This window comes from Crinia signifera, chromosome 8 (genome assembly GCF_055691185.1).
Source record: "Crinia signifera chromosome 8, ASM5569118v1, whole genome shotgun sequence".
NCBI classification, from domain to species: Eukaryota; Metazoa; Chordata; class Amphibia; order Anura; family Myobatrachidae; genus Crinia; species Crinia signifera.
Genome location: NC_139224.1, coordinates 123,671,771 through 123,686,092, shown reverse-complemented (window position 1 = coordinate 123,686,092; position 14,322 = coordinate 123,671,771). Strand labels below are relative to the sequence as shown.

The 14,322-nt window shown below is 47.0% G+C and overlaps 1 protein-coding gene across 3 annotated transcripts in view; it reads right to left on the bottom strand.

Annotated features, from left to right (window-relative positions):
• Positions 1-9,591, bottom strand: part of ZNF644 (zinc finger protein 644) — a 63,475-nt gene extending 53,884 nt beyond the window's left edge. For 2 of the 3 annotated variants that reach the window (XM_083157128.1, XM_083157130.1), the window contains exon 1: positions 9,433-9,591. The gene's annotated coding sequence lies outside the window, so the exon portion shown is untranslated. Of the gene's footprint in view, positions 1-8,883; positions 8,991-9,432 lie in introns of those variants that run through there. The other variant, XM_083157129.1, reaches the window with a different exon arrangement.
• Positions 9,592-14,322: the final 4,731 nt, after the last annotated feature.

Below are 14,322 nucleotides of genomic sequence, written 5' to 3'. Positions count from 1 at the left end.
TACTATACTGCATAACATAGTACATATAATTGAAAAGGGAGGGAGGCATAAGCCAACGGCACACTTAAAATCCACAGGATAATAAAGTTGTTGATATAAAGGATCACAAAGTAACCATATTAGGTATAGAATGAATGGTGAGTGAAGTGACAAGATGAAGCCCAGACTGCTTTGCAATGAATCTAGATTTTGGGGGAAAAAAAACAGAACAAAACACAGAATATATAGACAAGTGTTAAAATCATCAGTAAACCAAATGCGTTCTTACCAAAGATCATTCTGGCCATGAAATGGTCATAATTTAAACTAGATCAAATTCCGAATAAATATTTATATTCAATTCAAGTGGGCTGTGCTGCGATACCAGAAACACTTGTTTGCTAACAGGCAAAGTTAATTTTCAACGTAAATATTTCCTTGTTCAAACTTAAAATGTCCATACACTGGTCCAACTTGTATAAAGCACAATTCAGCACATTTCGACGAATCGGGCCGTGAAATCGGTTCAGTATGATATCCCCCCAGGTGCGAGGTCCCGTGCGCGTCGGACCTAAGCCGGTGGTCAGACCCACTAGACGTGCAACCACCCAACGTGGGACCTCTCTCCGCTTCTGGCGGGCAGCGTGGTCCATGGGGCGGGTAGCTCGTAGTGGCAGGCAGCAGGGTCCGTCCAAGCAGCGGCAATGGCTGGGAGCCAGGGCAGGATGTGGCTGCTGAATATTTTGAAATGACTGACCGGACGTTGATTGGCTGAGAATCAGATGGGAGGCCGCTGATTGGCTGAGAGAATTCTGTCCGGCCAGTCATTTCAAAATCTTCAATAGAAAATAAAAACAAATGTGATGGCGATAGCTGCATTGTGTATATAGTAAAATAAATGAATCATCAGATTTTCATATACTGTCCACTTTGGCTAAAGCTTCAAGTGAAAGGGAGTGCTATCCCTTATGACACAGGTCTTCAACCTGTGGCCCTCCAGATGTTGTGTAACTACATACCCCAGCATGCCCTGAGGGTTTTTAGCATGCTCTTATAGGAAAAAATGTGGCAATGCATGTTGGAACATGTAGTTTCACAACATCTGGAGGGCCACAGGTTGAAGACCCATGCCTTATGGTGAGAACAATACAATTTCAAAATATTCAGCAGCCACATCCTGCCCTGCAAAACGTGGCTACAAGCTCCCAGCCGGCGCTCAGATGGACCCCGCCCCCCGCAGCAGCTGCCCAAGAGTATTAAAATATATATAAAAATGGCACATCACATGCCAGATCACATGTGAGCCTTCCAGGGGGCTGCCTGGGGCTCCAGGCAAATTGGCCCGACTTGTCCTTAGTACAAATCGGCCCAGTGTATGGGGGTCTTTAGAGTGATATGGAGCTTGATTCTCCATTTTTAAAGTGCGATTGATTGCATGTAATAGGACCCCCAGAAAGCCACTGGGGACTTCATGGAAAATCGGACACAATACATTACAGGTTCCAAAAAGTCCCCGCTGTGTGAAACTAATGGCTGCACATGTCACTGATCTCATGTGCAGAATATCCGACCTCCGATTCCATGCGCATCAGATTCCATCAGATGTCCAACACCTGAAATTTGGCCACTTTTCATTCGATTTCTCAGTCCGATAGGTCTAGATCAAATGAAAAATAATGCCAAATCGCAGCAGGGTTAAGTGCATCTTTACAGCTCTTTAACTCATGCAAACAAAATTCAGAAGAATTAAGGTTACAGAGACCTTTAGTGAGCACAATTTTAATGTCATATCTTAAGGTGACCAAATTCTACTGCGATTTTGCAAATTAATGCTTTTTTTTTTTTTATCCGCTCCCATGTGCGGTCCCATCCGCATCAGATTGGGGCCCCCTAGTTTGCAAGGGCTGCACTTATGATCTGTTGTATCGGAAAGCCTCCGGCAGCACTTGCTAGGATTGCATGCAATATTTTAGTGTTCCTGCTAGGCTGTTTTAGCGGGGCGCTGCGCCCTGCCCGATTTTTAAAGGGCAAAATGCGCCCTGCCCCGCTAAAACAGCCTGGTGCCTGCCAGACTTCTCGGGGAAGCCCAGCGCCGCCTTAGACGGCAATGCCCGGCATCAAGGCACCTTCCCCCGTGGTGACGGCATCTTCGGCGGGGCCGGGCCCGCCCCCTGTACTGATGTCGGCGGCCCGGCCCGCTTTAGTGACATCGGCGATCTGGGACCGCCCACAAGTGTGCCATCGGCGGCCCCAGACCGCCCCCCTGCCCGGCAACATTTCTAGAGTGAACACTATATATCACATGTAAAAGATCCTGATCGGCTGGTCATACACTACTGCGAGTAGTTGGAGTAGTTCATAGGGGTCTTTAAGCTAGGATTGCTCATTTCAAATGTATTCATTTGACCACAACTAGAATTTTTAGTGTTCCCACTAGGCTGTTTTAGCGGGGCGCTGCGCCCTCCCCGCTAAAACAGCCTGTCTCCTACTCTCCTACTCTTAGCGTGATACCGGGGATATAGCGGTGCCCGGCCCTTCCCTGGCAGCGGAGAGCCTTCGGTGCGGCCAGGCCCGCCCCTTTCAATGACGATGCCGGCCGGGCCCGCCCATTTTCTTGACGACGACGGCCGGGCCCGCCCATTTTTGTCACGACGCAGCCTGGGCACGCCCCTTTTGTGACGGCGGCGGCCCGGGACCGCCCACAACAGTGATGTCGGCAGTCCCAGTCCGCCCCATTGACGATGCCCCCGTGCAGCCGCGCCCTGCCTGCCCCGGTTCCTAGAAGGAACACTAATTTTGATGGTTTATTGAAAAACTAGTACACACTAATGTAGAGTATCAACAGTGGATGGTCATTAGGTCTACCATAATAAAGTCAACAACATATGGTCGACATGCTAGAGGTCACAGGACAAATAGGTCAACATGTAAAAGGCAGACACCTGATAAATTAAAGATACCAAAGCTCTAACCAAAGTTTTGTGTATGACATTTACCATACATGATCCCAATTAGTGTACTGCTTTGCTGGCCACGCTTCGGCAACGTGTTCACTGCGCTCAGCACAGGTTGCGTTTCCCAATTGTAGTATGTGTAGATGGTAAAAGAGGAAAATGTAAAAAATAAAAAAAATCTTTGGTCAACGAAATGTGTGGACGACGACTGCTTGACCATTCCTGCTTATTGCTGGAATTATATTGTTAACGCACCGGCAGCCAGCAAATGGCACCCAAGTGAGCTATGCAATTATGTAGCTCAGCAACCAGTACCAGTATTCCAAATCACATCTTCCAGGTGTGGTTCCAGTTGATATCCTATCACTAATTATTAACACTTAGTATCTCACTGGCATGCCGCACTGGGCCTCCTAGCTTATGATAGTTTTTGGGGTGCCACACCCTGCACCTAGATATAGCGCTAGGGACCCCCAATATACAGAGAAGCCTTGACGCGGCTTGGGGGCATATCATACACCTGCGCAGGTATATGTAACCAATATCTCTGAATTCTATTATCATGTAGTGTTCAAGATTGGTTGCTAAAACTATTCAGTGTGCCGGGGGAACCAATGTCTTGTTACTTACTAAGTATTAACCCCTCCCTTGCATGCACCTGAAAAGTTTTACTGAACTAATTTGAGCATCTACCACTATCTGTATGTGGTTCCAGTTGATGTCTAGATAGACTGTCAAAAGGTCAAATCATGACAAGGTCAACAAGAGTTAATGTTTTTTTATTTAAATCAGCGTGTTCTTAATTCACCATCCATGTTGGCATAAAAGGGAGAATAGTGCCAAAAGCATGGCTTGTCATGCAAGGGTACATTTCACACTAATTGGGGGTCCATGTCAATATTTGTCAAGATGGACACAAAAAAAAAAAAAAATATATGGGAAAAACCCAGGTCTACCTTTTAATCTGAAGAGAGTGACACCCCAGACAGGACAGAGGAAGTGCATGAGTATTTCAAGATACTATTATGAACACTACTTTAAGGAGAATATGGGTGGAATGCAATGGTCTTATAATTAATAGGGGCCCAATGTTGCAATTCAGTTTCTTTGCCGTCTTAGTGGTGTACAAACAACTGTAGCTCTGGTTTCAAATGCACAGGAGCTATTGAAACAACGGAATCATCGCCTAGGGCATGAGCTCCCAATCTTTTTTAATCACAGCCCCTAGAACAGACATGGCCAGACTATGGCCCTCCAGCTGTTGTAAAACTACAAGTCCCATCATGCCTTGCCACAGTTTTGCTATTAGGGAATGCAAAAACTATGGCAAGGCATGCAGGGATGTGTAGTTTCACAACAGCTGGAGGGCCATAGTTTGGACATGTCTGCCCTAGAGTATCAGAATTTTTTCATGGCACCTCTAGGCCACATAAGATTCTTAGTGTCAGTTATGTGGTTTAGGGCAGGATTCTGTTTGTAAACATTTCATGATTGGCAGCCACCAGCACTGGTTTTGCCCATAAATATGTAACCATAATTAAATTGAAATGGTCCTGGACCACCAATCCGGGGCACCCCAGGTAGCAACAGTACACAGTTAGGGAACCACTGCCCTAGACTGTTTTAGGTTTGTAAATCAACAGATCAGCTGTCTTGTCCTACAGGCTGGGCGGGCAATACGGTCGATTGAGCAACAGCATGATGGTCGACAGTAATTAGGTCAACGCGGGCAAGGTAGACAGTCAAAAGGTTGACATGGGGTATTTCACTGTTTTTTGAGCCGACATGTGCAGACAGGCGGTATTTCACTACGGTGTGGTGGGAGAATAAAATACTGTGCCGAACATAGCAAAGCACCGTGCCCGAAGCACAGAGAGCGCATCAAGCCATGCGAGGGGACGCGGTGCTACGTTTCAGTGTCCATGTCGACTTTCGGGTAAAAAAAAAAACGTGAAAAACCCCACGTCGACCTGTTGACCAAAGGCTGGAGACCTAATGGCAGGTCGACCCAATGATCCACACCTGGGCTGGAGTACAAGAGATCGGCGGTCAGAAAACAGACAGCAATATCCAAGGGCACAAAACACGACACCTGCTAGGTAAGTATTCTACCTCACCCCAACTCTCCCTACCTGCAGCCTAACCAGCTCCTAAAGTGCCAAACCCCCATGTCCTGCAGCCTATCCATAGCCCCTTGGTGCCCAACTCCCTCCACACACAGCCTAAACAACCTCCCTTATCCAGCCTAAATATAATCTCTGCTGCCTAACCAGCCCTGGCATGCTTAGTCAGGGTTTCAACGTATGCATTGTGAGGGTTGCCAGAATTCCAGTGGCGGAATAGAAGTCACTGTAGGCAGATATTTTGAAGGATCTCTCACAGCAACGTTGGCAGTACAAGCTGCTGGAGAGGTAAGAATACACTAAACACAACTTAACACTATTATAGAATGATCACGCTAGGCCAGAAGTTCCAAAATGCAGTCTTCAAGGAACCCCAACAGTACAGGTTTTAAGTAGGAGGTAAAAATGAAGTACTAATTAAGTCACATGTAGCCAAGCATGGCTATACCTAAAACCACATTTTGGAACCGCTGTACTAGACTGTTTTAGCAAGGTGCAGCAACCTGCCTGTTTTAAAATGGTGTCACTGTGCAGATACAGCTTACCCTCCTCTTCTATCCCCACCTGCAGGTAGGAAAAGTTACAGTACCAGTCACCGCATGCATTGGCACAGAATCTATTAACAGTGAGGGGACAGCCCAGCATGTCTATAAGTGCTGGGCATACCCCCAAGAGTAAATCGAACAGGTCCACTTTCTGGCTAGTCATGCTCCCTTTTTACAGGGCATGCATGGACACAGTGCCAGCACCTCAGCACCCCACATTCAATATAATTATATATTGCACTGATATGATTAGATATAATGGTATAATTACCTTCTTGCCAGTACTTCTTGGGAGTGTTCATTCTAGCACCCTTCATCTACAAAAGCCCATGCAGTTCCCCTTCCCCATCTGGGGTGTCGCGCTCTGCGGTGTTGCTTTTGGCACAGGTCTGGTCTGTATATCAGTGCTGATATACAGGCCACACTGGTTTTGAAAGATGCAGGGTGCAAGAATAAACACGACTTCTATTTCTACATGATCTGAGCCCTTTCTCCTGCCACTATTTACAGTTGAGAGAAAATAAACTCTTATATAAATCTGTACCAAATACCCACTGCCAGTTGTAATGCCGGCCATACACGGAGCGATAAACTGTTCATTTTGAACTAGATCGCATCTAGTTCAAAAAGCATGCGATGGGCTAAACCAGACATGTCCAACGTTGGCCCTCCAGATGTTGTGAAACTACACATTCCAGCATGCTTTGCCACAGTTTTGCTATAAGAGCAAGGCTGGGCAATTGCGGCCCTCCAGATGTTGATGAACTACACATACCAGCATGTCTTGCATCAGTTTCAGCATGGCCACATAGCAAAACTACTAATGCAAAGCATCCTGGGATGTGTAGTTCATCAACATCTGGAGGGCCGCAATTGCCCAGCCCTGTATTAGAGAATGCTAAAACTATTGCAAAGCATGCTGGGATGTGTAGTTTCAAAACATCTGGAGGGCCAACGTTGGACATGCCTGGGCTAAACCACTGTGCGTTTTGAACTAGACGCAATCTAGCTCAAAAAGTACTGGCAGCACATACTTTATGTTCTGTGCGATGGGAAGTAAACGTCATACCACCCAGTTGCACCATGCATGGTTGGCATAAGTTGGTTAACAGAGGAATTCTGCTCATAAAGAATTTTTTTTTCTGAAATTTACTTAAGACTAGAACACCGTTTTCGCCAGAATATTGGTATATATGGCACTGACCAAATGTTGACATTTTAATACATCAAAATACAATACAAACAATTAACATTTGAATAGCTTATCCACACATTTATTTTATTTATTAAAAGTTTCTTATATAGCGCACACACATATTCCGCAGCACTTTACAGAGAATATTTGTCCATTGATATCAGTCACACATCTCTACTACCTAAAATATTAGGAAAACTGAGTTGGTCCTGAACTATAAAGAACAGATTTTGAGTGGCCAGAACAGATCAGACTTGCATCAATTGGCAAGGAATCCACACTATAACAAATCGGTGCAGTTTAACCAATATATCTAAACTACCTTTGTTGTCCATTTAATAACAATTAGAAACAAATGATCCATGGCAGGAAAAGGGGAAGACTAGATGGGCCAAGTGGTTCTTATCTGCTGTCAAATTCTAGGTTTTTATATGCAGTGGTTCGTAAAACTGTGTGCCGGTGCCATGGAACACTAGCAGGGGTATCCTGGGTTAGTGGTCCAGTAACAATTCAAATTGGTTATGGTCAATGTAATATACAAAACCAGTGCTGGTGGTTTTCAATCACAATATTTGCCGACAAACAAAGGGAATCCTGTTCCACACCACATAACTAACCCTTAAGGTGTCCATACACGCACCGATTTTCCCAGTGCAATGAGATGCGCGCTCCCGCTGCATCTCATCGCACACTACAAAAAGTATGTGCTGTACATTCTTTTTGTACTGTCTTTTCATCATATTGCATGCGATGCAATTTAGCACAAAACGCACAGCAAAATTGGTGCGTGTATGGGCACCTTAAGGATGACATGTTAACAATTTACTTAATTTAATATTTTTTTTCTAAAATTCCTCAATAATAAACTTTCGGGTGCTGTGAAGAAAAAAATTCTGATACTCTTAAGGATACCATGATTCAAAATAAAAGTTTGGGAACCACTGATCTATGATCAATTGTATTTAATCCAACACAGTATAACATTTTGCTTTCTGTATGGCTTACTTAAGTAACTAGATTATAGTAAGAATATGCATGATAACCATAGTCTAAAATGAGTGGCTTAAACACTATAAAAATAGGGGGATATTCAGTTGATAACACCAGTCCCAGCACCCATGCACGTCGCATGCTATATTCAATTATTATTTTATTTTTTTATAACAATGGGCGTGCAATCATTCCAGCTCGCTACTCCAGGCAATGGCAAACTGAAGTGCGTGAAAAGTCACCTATTCAAGTGCTTAAGTGTGACTTTTTACGCTTTGCCCATTAGTTTGATGGGTTTAGCAGCTATGTATGGCTAATCAAGACCATAATGAACGTGATAAAAACACCCATGTATTGTCAATTTTGATGGAAGATCAGGTGCAATTAAACACTTGAGTACGCCGCATAGTTTCATTAAGTACATAATAGAAGTCTTTCCCAGGCTTACATTGAAAAAAGTACTTAAAAATATTAGACAGCTGTCAAACCATTTGCAACAAAAAAACAGAAAAAGTAGTTCCAACACATACACCCGGTACCATCACTTGTAGGGTTACCATACTATCCCTTCAAGATGGGACACCCTTGAACACAGGTTGTGTGGATGGCTGACTTCATATTACAATGTTTTAAGCAGCCATTGAACCTAAATAACCCATGAATATCTCTGAATCAAGGGACAGTATGGAAAGCCTAACTATAGGCCCAACACACAACTAGAGGGACACAGCTTTATGTCTGTGCCACACAATTCAAACATATCAGCCCGGTCTAGAAAATGGTGTGTGTTGGATGACACCTTGGCCTATACTGTAGAGGAGCCCCAGCCCTGGCCTCCATCCGTTTCCCCCGCAGCCGTGTTAAAGCACAAACCAACCCACCACACACCGCAGGAAGCAGCCAATGCTGGTCTGGATTAGGTCCAGCACACAGATAGCCCTCTCCCACCCCTCAGTGCTGGGATGGCCACTGCAGGCCAGAATACTAGGCCACACTGGCTGAAAGAAGGGGTCATCGGTGGCCCTGCCTGGCGGAGCCACCATAGTAGAACAAGCAGTGGCATATAGTACAGGTCGCGGCGCCGGGACATCACTCACTTATTTCCCCAAGTCGTCCCCCAAATGGCCAGCAGCAATGGCGGCCGCCTGGCTCCCCGTCCGCCGCTATGGCTGCCCTGCTCTGCCTGCGTGCCCGCCGATTGGCTGCGCCGGTCATGTGACTAAACAAAACCGTCACCGCTAAACCTAAAATGAACCCTTTGTCCGGGAATTATCGGGGGTTCTTCCCGATGCGATGAGAGACCCCCCCACCCGGTTCGAGCGCTCCCCCCGGGGGACCCCCACACGTTGCCGGCAGAGGGGAGCAGCATCGGCTGCCCCTCCATCCGCCTCCGGAACACATCACCCTCTCGATGCAGGGCTCTCGCAGGCGCCATGTTGATCTGTGCAGCAGAATGCGTCAGGCGACACATCTCCGATCGCGTCACCCACCGGGGAACGGTGCCTGCCCGGTACCCAGCACCCCCACGGCCCGGAGATAAGAGGACGGTTGACGGCAGGCGGCTAGTTCTCCCTCTGATTCGTGTCCGATCCGAGCCGGCAGACCAGGGGTTAAATACACGTTTGGCAGCGCTGCGGGTCACTCACCTGCTCCGCTGTGGGTACAGGCCCGGCCGCCCGCTGCCGCCGCTCTACTTTTTTTTTTTTTCTCTTTTTTTTTTTTTTCCTTCAGTTTAAACCTGAGGATTCGAGACAGCCATCCCCTCACGTGACCCGCGCCGCCGCCGCCTCCTCCTCCCTGTATGTGTGCTCCCCGTGGCGCCAGAATAGCGGGGGCGCGCCGACTGAGGGAGGAGATCCAGCGGCGGGAGTGCGCAGTGCACGCATAGTACACTTGATGGCTGTGTGTGTGTAGCGCGATGGGCTGTCGCGACTCGCTATCACTAGTATGAGGGACTCGGGTTGCTGCTGCAGTGCTGCTTCAATGGCTCCGACTTGTAGCTTAAAGTATGTTCCAGTATGGGTCGACCCTGTTTAGGATAACATGCTTTGGGTTGACCACTGAAGGTCGACAGGGCTTAGGTCGACACTTGAAATAGGTCGACATGGCTAAGGTCAGCACGAGCATTATGTTGACAATATTCAGGTTTCGACAGTCAAAAGGTTCACATGAGTTTTTCATGTCTTTGTGTCCCGAATGTCAACACAGTTGACATGGACACCGTCAAAGTGTACCGTGTCCCGACGCATGGCTTGGCTCGGCACACTAATTTATTCTTCCATCACGCTGTATCTGATGGTAGGGCATGAAATACAGCCTGCCGGCTCATAAAAAATGTGAAAAACTCACATTGGACTGTCGACCTTGCCATTGTCAACCTAATGCTTGTGTCGACCTTAGCCATGCCGACCTATTTCAGGTGTCAACCTTCAGTGGTCGGTCCAATGCATGTCGACCTAGTGATCCTATCCCAAATGTTTTGATCCTGGCTCCCCGTGTGGTGATTGTTTTTAATTTTGTATGGCACCATACATCTGTCTGAGTCACACTTCTGTTTTAAGCGCCCACTGTGCACCCAATTTCCTGATGAAAGATTGCAGGGTGCAATTCGTTAGGGGTTGTATCTGCAACATTCGCTAGACAGACCTGGTTTGGTCGCATAAATCGTCTGAGCCCAACCACAGTGCGCTGCAAAGGTACAATGTCCCCCACTGATCTGGTTTCTCAGCCAGATCCTTCCCCCAAAACTAGCCTGCATCAATGTAAAGAAATACAAATTCACATTATATGATGGTTTTTCTACAACGGGGAACCTTTGAAGAAGGTCTTCCTAGGTAGACTTCAGGATGCATTCACTCATAGGAAATCATATGGTCCAGAAGATGCCAGTTTCTGTAAAACTGGCATATAGGTTCAGCCAGACTCATGACCCTGTGACCTTCTGTCTCTGTCACTCCTGCACTTAGGGCACATTTATCATTAATCACATTTACAATTGTAAAATGCGATCATACCGGCGGAATGTATGAAATTTGAGTGCGCAGGGACAGGGCTCCTAAAGGAGCCCTGTCCCTGCGATGCCCTGACCCGGAAGCCGGGGGTCAGCGTCTGCACGGTTATGCGCTGATCCCCGCCGACCCCTCTGACCGCACTGCCCTGCTCAGAATGGCGATAGCCCAGGTGTGCGATGCCGGGCTGCCCGATGTTGATACATCGGCAGCTTTGCATCCCCCATAGAAACCTATGGGGGATGAGGCCGGCGGCACTGCAGTGGGGATCGCAGCAGGGATCGGAGACTCCTGCTGCGGTCCCCCTTTGATACATTAGGGGGTTACTTAATATTTGGAGCTAATCCCAGAAAACGGGTGTTTTTTGGGTATTTAACCGCAAATATTAGTTGATAAATGCAGCCCTTGGTCACGCCACCCCCTTGTCTTTACAGCTTTCTGTCCCCTCTAACGAGTGTCGGATGACCTCCTGGCAGTCAGGTTTCCGGCAGTAGGCCGACGATGGAAACCCTACAGTTAGAAGCCTGACAGTCAAGATCCCGACTTACGGGGGCTTTTCCCCCTTATGCAGGGCCTAGTGGCAAATCTGGCCCTGCATAGAGGGTTATTCAGGGTGATTATCAATAGAATGCACATGCATACGGCTCATATCACGCATGCATAAGGCCTTCCTGTGATAAAGTCCTGCTACTTTTTTTGATCACTGACTATGGATGGCCATCGGTGCAGTCACCTTGCAAATGGGTTTTGCAGCTAATCGCTGATACAGCTAATGTTTGCAAGCCTTGCTAATCATATGGATGCACAGGATGAGATTATTCTGTCTGTGTGGCGTATACCTCATCGCAGGGCTTTACAAATAAGCAGCCCAGTGATCAGGTCTGAATAACCCCATAGTCCTGAAACTTTGGGGGTGATTCAGGTGGCTCAAAAAGCACATTTAGGGCCTGATTCTAGTTTGGCCGATAAGCTGTGATCCTCATCTGAGACCAAATACATGCACCCTCTTCTGATTCCCCTTGGTACCAAGCAAGGGGATGTGCAATGAATTAATCAAATGATTAATGTCAATGGGAACTGACTTTTATTTGCCAGCGCCAGGATGAAGGCTCTGCAAGTCGCCAAAGCCGTTCGCAAAGGGGAGCTACACATGTGCATGCACAGTGCCCCAAACATCGGAATGGGCCGAATTGCCCCGTTCTGAATGAATCAGAATGAGGGCCTTAGGGGGTTATTATGGCTGATTCGTTCGGATGCGAATTCGCTCGATAAGCTGTGATCCTCGTCTGAGATGCCGCCCTGCCGAATACATTCCCCCACCACCGATTCCCCTTGCTACCAAGCGAGGGGATGTGTAATGAAAACACATCACCTCACATGCCTCCACTGCAAGAGAAATCATTCGATGGTCACCGACCATCAAATGATTTCTCCTGACTTCGCAAATAGTAGTCAGTGGAAACTGACTTTTATTTGCGAGCGCCAGGATAAAGTTTATGCAAGTCACCAAAGCCATTCGCACAGAGCCCCGAACATCTGAACAGGGCGGAATTGCCCCGTTCTGAATTATTCAGCATGAGGGCATTAGGGGGTTATTCTGGTTGATTAGTTTGGATGCAAATACGCATCCTTGTAGGTCAACCAGAACCCGTCCTGCGAATGGTGGTACACCATCCCATCACTCGCACAGTGTGTATGTTTGCATTGCATGCAAATGGATGATTTACATATACATCCATTGGCCTGACAGTGGGAACCTCCCACATCTTTTGATGGTCGCCAACCATCGAAAGATACCACGTCGCACACGCATATATAAAGTGACTCTCGGGTCAAACTGTGGAACTCTCTCCCTGGAGAAGTGGTGTTGGCAGATACAATAAATAGGTTCAAAATAAGGTTGGACAATCATTTATTGGATAAAAACATCCAAGGCTACTAATAAGAAACATATTCTGTCTTTTACAAGGGATAAGCTATTAAAACATAGGTTGAACTCGATGAACGCAAGTTTTTATTCAGCCTTATCTACTATGTAACTATGTAGGTACGTTCTTGGTGAAATGGGCGTGCACCTGACATCCACGTCACATCCAGGTCACTGGGCGGTTACCATAGGAATGCCCAGCGTTTTCATGGGAATGCCCATGGGGGAGAACCCATGGCCGCCTCCCCAATCCTCCAAACCGGCCACAAGGTTGGGTGCGTGCACCCAGCATCTGCACATGCACAGAAATGCGTCTGCACAGACGCTAAACATTGCCCCCGTGTGAACACATATTCACGAACGTATTGACCTGAATAAGTTCCTTCGTTTTCTAATGGACAAAACCATGCGCACTGCAGGTGGGGCAGGTGTAGCAAACTCCAGTGCTCGTGCTTCCAATAAATTTCTTACCCCGGTGCCTTCCTTTGGCCTGTGAGGGCCCTCATATATAGACTTTGGCAATTAGGCATCACTCAGGGATTTGTATGTGCAGAAAAAGTATTTTATTCCGACATGTTTCGGGCTACATGCCCGTCCTCAGGGAACAAATGTGTAATAATACATATAGTGTTAATATACCCTCCTCAGGTCCCACCCACAAAATCATTAAGAAAGAGACATACTTACCTGTGCCGCTATTGCTGCTAGGGTGGATCATGTGGGCAGCGCAGGCATTCTTACTCCGGACCGCGGGAGCAGCTTGGTGTGCCTGTGCATGCGCACCGGCCCTCCCACGGCCATTTTAACTTAGGGAAAAGCCAAGGCTGGCCGCAGCCATCTTCAGTTAGGGCACAGTGCCACGGCCCAGCACGGAGATGTCGCGGTCCAGTTAGGGAGGGTGGGTTTTCGCTTCTACTGTAAAATGTGCCAGCCCCCTGGGAAAAGGCCCAGTTTCCCACCAGAGCCAATCCGCCCCTGGCAGAGAGAGTTAGGTTTGGGCGAGTTATTTTGTTTCTGTGCAGGGTAAATACTGGCCGCTTTTTTTTTACACTGCAATATCGATATCAGTTTGAAGTACAAACCCCACCCAAATCTAACTCTCGCTGAACATGTTACATTAGCCCCAGTTGCAGTGCACATGGTTTTGTCCATTAGCAAACGAAATGTGCTTTGCGAGCCAACCTGAATCACCCCCTTTCTTTTTTGAATCATGCTTACAGAACACTTCAGTTTTGGTTGTAGTACTGATGTTTGGTACTTTGCGGATGTTGTAATGCAATATATGTCTGCGATGTTAGAGATGGACAGTCTGATGCCATTTGGGGGTAGTGATGACCTCCATATCTATGGAGGCATGTTTCTGCCATTGTGAAGGAGGGTCGAGGCCAGGATCTCTACTCAAGGACAGACATTCCCTGACCTCTGACCTCTTTGTTGTTGTTGTGGTGACTGGCTTGCATGACTCTACGGAGTTGCAGATTTTCCAATACTGCGTCCTAGGATGCAGCCTCCTGCTGTATTTCCATATTAGTGCTATCGTTGAGATTCTATGTAAGCAGCAGCGATGAAAACTCCAACTCATAGTTGCCTGCCCTCCTGCA